Below are 13,899 nucleotides of genomic sequence, written 5' to 3' on the forward strand. Positions count from 1 at the left end.
AGATCATCTCGCACATTGTAAAACTGGGGGCACTGCCCTTTTAGCCACCCTTCCGTCATGTGGCGCATCACTCGCTGCAGCAGAGGGTCAGTCGCCGTCTCTGCGCGTATGTGGGCCAGACAAGGATCATCAGCTGGCATATTTGCTGCTGTCAGAGTCACGTGTGCCTCAATTTGACGCACGAACCCCTCCGCATCTGGTGGTGTGCTCACTGCTCGGGAAAGAGTGTCCGCCACTATGAGTTCCTTCCCCGGAGTGTAGATCAGTTCAAAATCGTACCTCCTGAGTTTGAGTAAGATGCGCTGGAGGCGAGGAGTCATGTCGTTCAGGTCTTTGTTAATGATGTTGACCAGGGGGCGGTGGTCAGTTTCGACCGTGAATCGTGGCAGGCCATACACATAGTCGTGGAACTTGTCCAGTCCAGTTAACAAGCCCAGGCATTCTTTTTCGATTTGCGCGTAGCGCTGTTCGGTAGGGGTCATGGCTCGTGAGGCATACGCAACCGGGGCCCATGATGACGTGCTGTCTTTTTGCAGGAGTACCGCTCCAATACCAGATTGGCTGGCGTCTGTTGAGATCTTTGTAGGGCGAGTCGCGTCAAAGAAGGCCAGCACTGGTGCCGTGACCAGTTTGTGCTTGAGCTCCTCCCATTCCTGCTGATGCGACTGGTGCCAGTTGAATTCCGTCGATTTTTTTACGAGATGGCGCATGTTTGTTGTATGAGAAGCCAGGTTGGGAATGAACTTCCCAAGGAAGTTGACCATGCCCAGGAATCTTAAGACAGCCTTCTTGTCAGCCGGTCGTGGCATGGCTGTGATGGCGCTAACCTTGTCTGCATCGGGACGGACCCCGGACCTTGAGATGTGGTCCCCGAGGAATTTCAGCTCCGTCTGGCCGAAAGCACACTTCGCACGGTTGAGACGCAGGCCATTTTGCCGTATGCGGGTGAAGACACGTCGAAGACGATGCATGTGTTCCTGCGGAGTGGTGGACCAAATGATGATATCGTCCACATATACACGTACCCCTTCGATGCCTTCCATCATCTGCTCCATAATGCGGTGGAATACTTCAGATGCCGAAATGATGCCGAATGGCATCCGGTTGTAGCAGAATCTGCCAAAAGGGGTGTTGAATGTGCATAGTCTTCGGCTGGCCGGGTCCAGTTGGATCTGCCAGAATCCTTTGGACGCATCCAATTTAGTGAATATGTTGGCTCGCGCCATCTCGCTGGTGAGGTCTTCTCGTTTTGGGATGGGATAGTGTTCCCGCATGATGTTGTTGTTCAGATCTTTTGGATCTATACATATACGGAGCTCGCCAGAGGGCTTCTTTACACAGACCATGGAGCTGACCCATGGCGTGGGCTCCGTGACCTTGGATAGGACCCCTTGGTCCTGAAGAATCTGCAGTTGTGCCTTGAGGCGGTCTTTGAGAGGCGCAGGAACCCTGCGAGGTGCGTGAACGACAGGGATGGCGTCCGGTCTGAGTCGAATCTTGTACGTGTGTGGCAATGTCCCCATGCCTTCAAAAACCTCCTGGTTGTGAGCGAGGAGGGAATGGAGATTCGCGTGGAACTCAGCATCCGGGAAGTCGGATATCTCATCTGGAGAGAGAGACATGATGCGCTGTACCAGGTGAAGGACCTTACACGCTTGTGCGCCCAGTAACGAGTCCTTTGATGAGCCCACAACTTCGAAGGGGAGTGTGGCCGTGTACCTCTTGTGAGTCACCTGTAGCTGGCAAGATCCTACGGACGGGATAACGTTCCCGTTATAGTCAACCATCTTAAGCCGGGATGGTGTGATGAGTGGTTTGACCTTCATGGCCTGGACTGCAGAGTAAGCAATCAGGTTGGCGGATGCGCCGGTGTCCAGACGGAAGGCGACGCGCGATCGGTTGACCGTCAGGGTGGCACACCACTCATCGTCTGGATTGATGGCATTGACCTTGTTGACATCAATGACGGCAACTCTGAAGTCATCCTGGTCATCTGCATCACTTAACTGGAAGTCTTGATGCGTGGGCTGGACGGTCCTGACTCGTGTGCGAGGTTGTCGAGGATGCGCCGGATCCATGGGTTGAGCCGCACGACAGCGGGCTGCGTAGTGGCCTATCATGGCACATCTGTTGCACTGTTGGTATTTTGCAGGACATTGCCCTTTTAAGTGTAGACCTCCACACTTGCTGCACGTCATGACGTCACGGCGTTCGTTGCGCCACTGCGCATGCGCAGTGCGATCTTGCGGTGGGCGCGCCTGCGCAGTGCGTCCCTCGTTGTGGCCGTTATTCTTGGCGCGCACCTGCGCGGGAGACCGCGAAAAGCGCGGGAAGCGGCCGCTGTCGTCCGGGCCGTGGGGCGGGAAGAAATCGACGGCCTGGATGCGTTCAACGTCGTGGGCGGCCTGGCTTGCCGATTCGACGGCTGGGGACCCCCTCCGTGCCAACTCGGACGCCTGAAATCGGGCAAAACGGCAGGTAGCATTTTCATGGAGGACACAGGCTTCCACAGCAGACGCTAAGGTGAGGCTCTTTATTTTAAGAAGCTGCTGGCGTAGGCCACTAGAGGCAACGCCAAAAACAATCTGGTCCCTGATCATGGACTCTGTGGTGGTGCCGTAACCGCAGGACTGCGCTAGAATCCGGAGGTGCGTCAAAAAGGGTTGAAAAAGCTCCTCCTTACCTTGCAGGCGTTGCTGAAAGATGTATCTTTCGAAAGTTTCGTTTACTTCAGTTTGAAAGTGCTGGTCCATTTTGAGGATGACCGTGTCATATTTGGCCTGGTTTTCGCCTTCCTCGAACACCAGTGAATTAAAGACATCATTTGGGTGGGGGCCTGCGTAGAAGAGGAGCATTGCAATCTTCGAATCATCCGAGACATTCTGTTTTTCGGTGGCACGGATGTACAGGTCAAATCGCTGCCTGTAGAGCTTCCAGTTGGTGCCTAGGTTCCCCGTGACTTGCATCGGCTGCGGTTTGCCGGTGTGGTCCATGTCCAGAATGGCAGGTTGGTAGGCAGGTATCGATCCACTCCTGTACCATGTGGTGTTGGGTGTTCTAACACACAGAAGAGCCAACACAGTTGCATATGGTACAACACTTGTTTATTTAAACTTGCTATTTACAACTTGGTCTTTGCACTCTGCACGTGGGGGGCTCCCTGCTTGTGGTGTTTCAACAGCTCTTTCATGCTTCCTTCTCCCCAGACCTACTGACCTCCAGGTGTCGTGCTCGTGCTTTTTATGTGGTTGGTGTTCTTGTCTGTGATTGGTTGTGGTGTTGTGTACTCTGATTTGCCTGTTAGTGTGTCCATCATGATGTGTGTGTTTGAATATCATGACAGTCGGGGAAACCAAACAGTGAAAAAATGGTACCGAGGGCTTTAATGCCCGTGGACGCTGTCATGTCGGGGCAGGGGATGGCGAAAGGGAAACGGGAGTATTCGTCAACGACGTTCAGGAAGTACGCGTTGCGATCGGTGGAGGGGAGGGGGCCTTTGAAATCCAAACTGAGGCGTTCAAAGGGTCGAGAGGCCTTAACCAGGTGCGCTCTATCTGGCCTGAAAAAGTGCGGTTTGCACTCAGCACAGATCTGGCAGTTTCTGGTGACTGTTCGGACGTCCTCGACGGAGTAAGGGAGGTTGCGGGCCTTAAGGAAGTGGTAGAAACGAGTGACCCCCGGGTGGCACAGTTCCTCGTGGAGGGCTTGTAGAGGTCCACTTGTACATTGGCACATGTGCCGCGAGATAGGGCATCGGATGGCTCGTTCAGCTTTCCGGGACGATACAAGGTCTCATATTTGAAGGTGGAGAGTTCGATCCTCCACCGCAAGATCTTGTCGTTCTTGATCTTGCCCCGCTGTGCATTATCGAACATGAAGGCAACCGACCGTTGGTCAGTGAGGAGAGTGAATCTCCTACCGGCCAGGTAATGCCTCCAGTGTCGCACAGCTTCCACTATTGCTTGTGCCTCCTTTTCCACTGAGGAGTGGCAGATTTCTGAAGCGTGGAGGGTTCGGGAGAAGAAGGCCACGGGTCTGCCTGCTTGGTTGAGGGTGGCCGCCAGAGCTACATCCGATGCGTCACTCTCGACCTGGAAGGGGAGGGACTCGTCGATGGCGCGCATCGTGGCCTTTGCGATATCCATTTTGATGCGGCTAAAGGCCTGGCATGCCTCTGTCGTCAGGGGAAAAGTAGTGGACTGGATTAGTGCACGGGCCTTGTCTGCGTACTGGGGGACCCACTGGGCGTAATAAGAAAAGAAGCCCAGGCAGCGTTTCAGGGCTTTGGCACAGTGGGAGAGAGGGAACTCCATGAGGGGGCGTATGCGTTCAGGGTTGGGACCTATCACTCCATTACGCACTACGTAGCCCAGGATGGCTAGACGATCGGTGCGGAACACGCATTTTTCTTTGTTGTAAGTGAGGTTCAGGGCGTGAGCGGTCTGGAGGAATTCTTGGATGTTGGTGTCGTGGTCCTGCTGGTCATGGCCGCAGATGGTGACGTTGTCGAGATACGGGAACGTGGACCGTAAACCGTGCTGCTCAACCATTCGGTCCATCTCTCGTTGGAAGACCGAGACTCCGTTCGTGACGCCGAATGGAACCCTTAAAAAGTGATATAACCGCCCGTTTGCTTCGAAGGCAGTATAGTTGTGGTCACCGGGACGGATGGGGAGCTGGTGGTAGGCAGACTTGAGGTCCACGGTGGAAAAGACCTTGTACTGTGCAATCCGATTGACCATGTCGGATATGCGGGGGAGAGGGTACGCATCTAGCTGAGTGTACCTGTTGATGGTCTGACTATAGTCGATGACCATCCTCTGTTTCTCCCCGGTCTTAACAACTACCACCTGGGCTCTCCAGGGACTGTTGCTAGCCTGGATGATGCCTTCCTTCAGCAGCCACTGGACTTCGGACCGGATAAATGCTCGGTCCTGGGTGCTGTACCGTCTGCTCCTTGTGGCGACGGGTTTGCAATCCGGTGTGAGCTTCGCAAACAAGGAAGGCGGTTCAACCTTGAGGGTCGCGAGGCCGCAGACAGTCAGTGGGGGTATAGGGCCGCCAAATTTAAATGTTAAACTCTGGAGGTTGCATTGGAAGTCCAACCCTAGGAGTGTGGGCGCACAGAGAGGACATATGGGGGAGGACATACAGCCGGTAATTTCGGAACTCCTTCCCGTGCACCGTTAGGTTAGCGATGCAGAACCCCGTGATCTGAACGGAGTGGGATCCCGCCGCCAGGAAAGTTTTCTGGGTGCTTGGCCGAATTACGAGGGAACAGCGCCTTACCGTGTCCGGATGAATGAAGCTCTCCGTGCTCCCAGAGTCGATAAGACACAGCGTCTCGTAGCCATTCACTAGGACTGTAGTGGTTGCAGTCTGGAGCGTCCGGGGCCGCGACTGGTCGAGGGTCGTCGAAGCCAGACGTGGTTGTTGAAGTTGAGCATCGTAATCAGGCAGTATGTGGCCGTCTGTGTCGGGGTCCTTCAGCCAAGATAGCGGCGTCCACGGATTGAGAGCGGTCGGGGGTGGACAAAATGGCGGCGCCCATCTCTCCCTCGTGGCGTCCGGGGTCCAAAATGGCGGCGTCCGTTGGTCACACGTGGATCGCTGGGGGGGCTGGGTCTGTGGTCCCGTTTCTTCCCCGGAGATAGTGGCGACCCCGCGGGACTTGCACACCATCGCGTAGTGGCCTTTCTTCCCGCAGCTTTTGCAGGTAGCCGCGCGGGCCGGGCATCGCTGTCTCGGGTGTTTCGACTGGCCGCAAAAATAGCAGCGGGGCGCCCCAGTTGGTCTGGTGTTTTGGCTGCGCAGGTTTGCTGGGGTGGGGGGGTGTCGGAGAGTTGACCGCAGCGGGGGTCCACGGAGCCCAAGGGGCTGTAGTGCGGTCAGGGGCGTAGGCGCGGGTGTTACACGAGGCCACATCGAGGGATGCCGCCAGGGCCCGAGCTTCTGTAAGTCCCAGAGATTCTTTCTCCAGAAGCCTCTGGCGGATCTGGGAAGAGGCCAAACCTGCCATATACGCATCGCGGACCAGGAGCTCTGTGTGTTCACTCGCTGTTACCGCCGGGCAGTTGCAGTTTCGACCCAGGATCTGCAGGGCGTTATAAAACACGTCCAGCGATTCCCCCGGAAATTGCCGTCGTGTGGCAAGCTGGTAGCGAGCAAAAACCTGGTTGGCGGGCCGGATGTAGATATCCTTCAGATGTAGATGTAGATATCCGATGGCACCGGTGAAACCGTCCTTGTCCTCGATAAGGGAGTAGACGTCAGGACTCACCCTGGAATAGAGGACCTGCATCTTTTGTTCATCAGTCGGTGTGCCGGGGGCCATTCGGAGGTAGCCCTCAAAGCATGCCATCCAGTGTTTGAAGATAGAGGCCGAGTTAGCTGCTTGGGGTGCGATGCGCAGGCACTCCGGGGTGATTCGGAGCTCCATGTTCCCACGTCGTTTTCTTCAATTTAAATTCTGCTTAATAAATTGTAGCACCGTCAATGTGACTCGAGGCAGGTTGAGGTAATGTCAATTGAAGGCTTTATTAAGCAGAACTTTATCCCCAGCAGCGTGGTTACAGAATGCAACTGCTGAGGGAAAATGGAGAGAAAAACTGGGTTCTTATACCGGCATTTCTGGGTGGTGTCCAGTAGGTGGCAGATCCTATCAGGACCTGGCATCACTCCACCAATAGCCTGTCGACACGTGGTGTACCGTATTACCCCTAATACATATAACCACAGGGACATAGCTTTAAATTGAGGGGAGATAGATATAAGACAGATGTCAGAGGTAGGTTCTTTACTCAGAGAGTAGTTAGGGCATGGAATGCCCTGCCTGCAACAGTAGTGGACTCACCAACATTAAGGGCATTGAAATGGTCATTGGATAAACATATGGATGATAAGGGAATAGTGTAGATGGGCTTTTGGTTGATTTCACAGGTCGGCGCAACATCGAGGGCCGAAGGGCCTGTACTGTGGTTTCACAGGTCGGCGCAACATCGAGGGCCGAAGGGCCTGTACTGAGCTGTAATGTTCTATGTCCTATGTTCGATGTTCTATGTGCTGGTGGAATTTTGGCAGTACACTTTTGAGGTTGGCAATGTTGAAGTTTCCGGCCATGATGAACAAGGCCTCCGGATGTTCTGTTTCGCAGTTGTCGTCCAGGGCCTTCCTCACCTCTGCCTGTGGTGGGATGTAGACAGCTGTGATAATGGCTGATGTGAACTCACGTGAAAGATATTATGGGCGGCACTTCACGGTCAGGTATTCCAGGTCCGGGGAGCAGTAGGTCGCCAGGGTCGCCACACCCAAACATCAGGAGGAGTTGATGAGGAGGCAAACCCCTCCACCCTTCGCTTTGCCTGATGACGCGGTGCGGTCCGCCCGGTGAATTGTGAAGCCTTCAGGTTGTATGGCACAGTCCGATGAGGCGGGGGTGAGCCACGTCTCTGTGAAACAGAGCACATAGCAGTCTCTTACTTCCCTCTGAGAGGTAAGTCTGGCGTTAAGTTCATCCAGCTTGTTTTCGATCGCTTGGACGTTTGCCAGGAGTATGCTGGGGAGGGGGGTCTTGAAACCGCGTTGCTTCAGTCTAACCTGCAGACCACCGTGTTTCCCTCGCTTCCTCGGTCGGCGGTTGCAGCTGGATGGACCTGGGATCCGATGGGAGAAGTCTGACCTTGTGGAAGGTAGGTAGTTGCCTCTGGCAGGGTCCAGGGAGCTGGCGGGGACCAGGGCGCTGGTTACGTTTCTGGGGTCGCGTCTGGCAGGGTCCCAGGTACTGATTGAGGTAGAGGGGTTGCTAGGGCGGCATGTTTGCGATGCAGATGGGTCCCGGTGTTCTACGGACACGGGAATACCTTGCAGCGCGTTCGGGTCCTCGCGCGGGTTCTCCGCCATTTCGGGGGTCCTGGGTCGTGGGCAGAGGGCTTCCTGAGGCAGGTTGGGCTGAGTCCCGCGGTCTGTTCCCTCCTTGGGCGCTCCTGTGGTCGGGTTTTGAAGTAGGCCCGGTCGGGCCTCCACATGGATATTTCTTTCTTCCATTGATGGTCGACCAATTGTACAAAGACTCAGGTTGGATACAACTGTGGCTTTATTGCAGTAAAATGTGTGGCCTCCCACAGCAGCTGGCGAAATGGCTGCTGAATAGAGGACACGCATATTTATACTCCTCCTACTGGGCGGAGCCAGCAGGCAGGGGCTACCGGCAAACCTGTAGTACAGGTCCTACCTTACATCATCTAATACAGGTGTAACAGTGGTTTACCACATTCACCCCCTGTTAAAAATTAGTCTGGTGGGGGTGGTGGAGAACTATATACAGTAGTGAATTATGTACAGTGTTTTATTAGGAGAAAAAAAATGTCTTTGGAAGTCCGGTGCCAGTTAGAGATTCAACCGGTCTGGTGCCTTGACGTTCCGCTGGGAAGGACATAACGGTGGCGGCGATGTCGATGCTGGCGACGTCGGTGCTGGCCTGATGTCGGGTGACCCCGGGAGCGTGCCAAAATCCTCTTCATCCTCTTGCATGGGCAGGGGAAGGAGGGATGGTCCTGGTGAGGTTAATGTTGGGAGCGCCGGGGGAGGGGAGGGTGGCGCCGGGCCGAGGAAATGTGCATGAGTGGAACCTGCTTGTGCCAGGTCCCTGAGGGAGACAGTATCTTGGCGGCCGTCGGGGTACGCCACATAGGCATACTGAGGGTTGGCATGGAGCAAGTGCACCATATCCACCAACAGGTCCGGCTTGTGGAGTCGGACGTGCCTACGGAGCAGGACCGGTCCTGGAGCTGCGAGCCAAGCCGGGAGAGACACCCCAGAAGTGGACTTACTGGGGAAGGCAAAAAGACGTTCATCGGGTGTGTTATTCGTAGCGGTGCACAGTAGTTACTGGATGGAGTGTAGTGCAACAGGGAGGACCTCCTGCCAGCGAGAGGCTGAAAGGTTCCTGGACCGTAGGGCCAGTTGGACGGCCTCCAAACCGTCCTGTTCTCCCTCTCTACCTGCCCGTTTCCCCGGGGGTTATAGCTTGTCGTTCTGCTGGAGGCGATACCCCTGCTGAGCATCAACTGACGCAGCTCATCACTCATGAATGAGGATCCCCTGTCACTGTGGATGTAGGCGGGGAAGCCGAACAGAGCGAAGATTGTGTTGAACGCCTTGATGACAGTGGCAGACGTCATGTCGGGGCAGGGGATGGCGAAGGGGAACCTGGAGTACTCATCGACCACACTGAGAATATACGTGTTACGGTCGGTGGAGGGACCCTTTGAAATCCACGCTGAGGCGTTCAAAGGGGCGGGAGGCTTTCACCAGGCGCGCATGGTCCGGCCGGTAGAAGCGCGGCTTGCATCCCACACAGACCTGGTAGTCCCTGGTGACTATCCGTACTTCCTCGACGGAGGAGGCCAGATTGCGAGTCTTGACAAGATGGTACAACCATGTGACCCCCGGGTGACAAAGGCTGTCGTGCAGGGTCCGGAGTCGGTCTATCTGTGCGCTGGCACATGTACCTTGGGATAGGGCATCTGGGGGCTCGTTGAGTTTGCCGGGGCGATACAGAATCTCGTAATTATAGGTGGAGACCTCGATTCTCCACCGCAAGATTTTATCATTTTTGATCTTGCCCCGCTGCGTGTTGTTGAACATGAAGGCTACCGACCGTTGGTCAGTGAGGAGAGTGAATCTCCTGCTGGCCAGGTAATGCCTCCAAAGCCACACAGTTTCAACGATAGCTTGGGCCTCTCTTTCAACGGACGAGTGACAAATGTCTGAGGCATGCAGGGTGTGGGAAAAGAATGCCACGGGTCTGCCTGCCTGGTTGAGGGTGGCGGCTAGGGCGACGTCTGATGCGTCGCTTTCTACTTGGAAGGGCAGTGTCTCGTCTACTGCGTGCATCCCGGCCTTGGCTATATCAGCTCTAATATGGGCGAAGGCCTGTTGTGCCTCGGCCGTAAGGGTAAAGTGGGGGGACTGAATGAGTGGGCGAGCCGTGTCCGCGTAGTTTGGGACCCACTGGGAGTAGTAGAAGAACCCCAGGCAGCGTTTGAGGGCCTTGGGGTAGTGAGGGAGGGGAAGCTCCATGGGAGGGCGCATGCGGTCGGGATCGGGCCCCAGAACTCCATTCTGGACCACATAGCCGAGGATGGCTAGGCGGGTTGTGCTGAACACGCACTTCTCCTTGTTGTAGGTGAGGTTGAGGAGAGTGGCGGTGCAGAGGAATTTAGCAAGGTTGGCATCGTGGTCCTGCTGATCATGGCCGCAGATGATGAAGTTGTCTAGGTACGGAAAGGTGGCCCGCAAACGTACCGGTCGTCCATTCGGTCCATCTCCCTTTGGAAGACCGAGACCCCGTGAGTGACGCTGAAGGGAACCCTGAGGAAGTGATAGAGATGACCGTCTGCCTCGAAAGCAGTGTATGGACGGCCGAATGGGGAGCTGGTGGTAGGCGGCTTTTAGGTCTATTGTTAAAAAGACCTGGTACTGCGCAATCTGATTGACCATATCAGATATGCGTGGGAGTGGGTACGCATCGAGCTGCGTGTACCGATTGATGGTCTTGATGTGTTGGGTGCTCTGGATCCATGGAACACATACAGGCCACCAACACTTAAAATAGTGCGACACTATTTTATTAAGTTAGAAACTGTTGAACATACTTTCACTGTGGGTTAACACGATGTTAGATTAAACTAAAGACCTATGCCTGTCCAAACCAGTCTGTGCACTCAGCACATGGTGAGGACCTGTGCTGTAAGCTGTGAGCTCTGTCCTTGTAAGAGGCTGCATCCCGAATGAGTGGGAACTCTGATGCCCCCTGTCTCTATAGTGAGTGTGCTCTAACTGGTGATTGGCTGCGGTGTTGTGTGTGTTGATTGGTTTTGCTGTGTTTCCATCAGTGTGTGTGTATCTGCACCATGATATACTGGTGTATATTATGACATCCCCCTTTTATAAAAGAATATATGTGTGTGGCAATAAATAATGTATGGTGAGAATGTTCCTAACTAGGTGTGGGGTGCGAAGACATATTTACAGGACTACGTACATGAGAACTAAGCTATTTACGTGGGAAGGTGCCTGGTGCAGAGAAGGAGTATGCAACAAGAATAACGAGATCAACACTATATACAAACCAGGGAAACGATCAAACAAAGCAACAAAACAATTCAGAGAGTCTATAAGTCCGCAAAGTTCATAAATTAAGTCTCTGAGGTGGGCGACGAATTCAGGTTGACCGTAAGGGTGGCACACCACTCATCGATGCTGTATACCGATAGAGGCTGGATTCTTTGCTCGGGGACACCCTGTTTTTGGTAACGATGCCGATTCGAAAAGGTGCCTTCGGGTCCTCGGTGTCAATATCGGGTAGTCGGTCCGCATCGGACTCGGTGACCTTGGGTTGAATGGCCCGGACATCCCTGCGAAGCTGGCCGGAGCGATACGTATTGGCAGGCCGAGCTGATCTGCATAAAGCAGCGTAGTGGCCAAGTTTGTCACATCTCAGGCATTGTCGGGATTTGGCAGGGCATTGCCGCTTTAAGTGGGTGGAGCCACTGCTGCCGCACGTTGTAGCGTCAGTACGTTCGCTGCGCCAATGCACATGCGCGGTGCGGCCGTATGTGGTACGTGCCTGCTCAGTACTTGCGTCGACGTCGCCGTCCCCTCGTTCAGTGCGCACAAGCGCGGGACTCCGCGAAAAGCGTGCAAAATGGCCGCCCTCATCCAGGCTGAGGCCCTGGAGTTGCTCGATTGCTTGGACCCGTTCTGCCTCGTGGGGACCTTGCCGTGCCGTTTCAGCCGCTTGGATGTGGGAATACCGACTAGTGGCATGTTCGTGTAGCACGCAGGTCTCGATGGCGGTCGCTAGGGTGAGCTGCTTTACCTTGAGGAGCTGCTGGCGTAGGGGGTCCGACTGAACACAGAAAACGATCTGGTCGCGTATCATGGAGTCGGAGGTGGGCCCGTAATTACAGGACTGCGCAAGGATGCGGAGGTGGGTGAGAAAGGACTGGAAAGGTTCATCCTTACCCTGTAAACGCTGTTGGAATACATAGCGCTCGAAACTTTCATTCACCTCTATGTTGCAGTGAGTGTCAAACTTGAGGAGGACCGACTTGAATTTTGATTTATCTTCATCATCAGCAAAGGTGAGAGAATTGAAAATGTGGATGGCATGTTCCACGGCCGTGGATAGGAAGAGACCGGTCTTCTTGGTGTCCGAGGCATCTTCCCGGTCTGTGGCTTGCAGGTAGAGCTGGAAGCGTTGTTTGAATATCTTCCAGTCGGCCCCCAGGTTCCGGTGATGCGGAGCGGTGGCGGTTGGCGGACGCTGTCCATTTTGCAGGATGACTGTATGCTGGTGGAAGGCAGATCACTTGCAGGTAGGTCTAAGCAGTTCTAATATCCCTCAACTCCTGGTATCATGATGTGTTGGGTGCTCTGGATCCGTGGAACACATACAGGCCACCAACACTTAAAATAGTGCAACACTATTTTATTAAGTTCGAAACTGTTGAACATACTTTCACTGTGGGTTAACACGATGTTAGATTAAACTAAAGACCGATGCCTGTCCGAACCAGTAAATGCACTCAGCACATGGTGAGGATCTGTGATGTAAGCTGTCAGCTCTGTCCTTGTAGGAGGCTGCATCCCGAATGAGCGGGAACTCTGATGCCCCCTGTCTTTATAGTGCGTGTGCTCTAACTGGTGATTGGCTGCGGTATTGTGTGTGTTGATTGGCCTTTCTGTGTGTCCATCAGTGTGTGTATCTGCACGATGATATACTGGTGTATATTATGACAGGTCTGGCTGTAGTCCACGACGACCATACTGTGCTTCTCCCCAGTTTTGACGACTACCACTTGAGCTCTCCAGGGGCTGTTGCTGGCCTCAATGATGCCGCCCCGAAGCAGCTGCTGGACCTCAGACCTGATGAAGGTCTTGTCCTGGGTGCTGTACCGTCTGCTCCTGGTGGCAACGAGTTTGCAATCCGAAGTTAGATTGGCAAAAATGGAGGGTGGGTCGACCTTTAGGGTCGCAAGGCCGTACACAGTGAGGGGTGGTAGGGGCCCGCCGAATTTGAGGGTGAGGCTCTGGAGATTACACTGGAAGTCCAGGCCTAGTAGTAGTGCAGCGCAGAAATTAAAAAGGACGTAGAGGCGGAAGCCGCTGAATTCTACGCCCTGGACTGTGAGAGTGACTGTGCAGAACCCCCGGATCGCCACGGAATGGGATCTGGAGGCCAGGGAGATTCTTTGCTTGGCGGGGTGGACCGCGAGGGAGCAGCGCCTTACCGTATCCGGGTGGATGAAGCTTCCGGTGCTCCCGGCGTCCAGCAGGCAAGAGGTCACGTGGCCGTTGATTTTCACCGTAGTCGAGGCGGTAGCCAGGTTGTGTGGACGAGACTGGTCGAGCGTCATTGAGGCAAGCTGCAATTGGTCGTCGCTGGCATCCGAAGATGGAGATCGTGGGGGGCCCAGGTCGTGGAATATTGTTGGCGCCCATGCCCCGCGGGGAAGACAAGATGGTGGCGCCTGAAGATCCTGCGGGGTACAAAATGGCAGCACCCATGGGCCGCACGTTGCGGAGGCTGGACAAGTTGGCGGCGCCCATGGGCCACACGTGGACTGCGGGGGGAAAGATGGCGGCACCCACTGGCCGCGCGTGGCCCTGGGAGGTGTAGATGGTGGCGCCCACTGGCCGCTCGTGGTACGGGACCAAGATGGCGACGCCCATTGCCCATTGGTCAGGGGGGAGGGGGCGATAGTGGCGACTGCGTGGGCCTGGCACACCGCAGCGAAGTGGCCCTTTTTGCTAAAAGCCTTGCAAATGGCAGCGCGGGCCTGGCAGCGTGGCAAGGGTGCTTCTGCTGGCTGGAGAAGTAACATCGGGGACCCC

Source organism: Scyliorhinus torazame, chromosome 3 (assembly GCF_047496885.1).
Source record: "Scyliorhinus torazame isolate Kashiwa2021f chromosome 3, sScyTor2.1, whole genome shotgun sequence".
Lineage (NCBI taxonomy): Eukaryota > Metazoa > Chordata > Chondrichthyes > Carcharhiniformes > Scyliorhinidae > Scyliorhinus > Scyliorhinus torazame.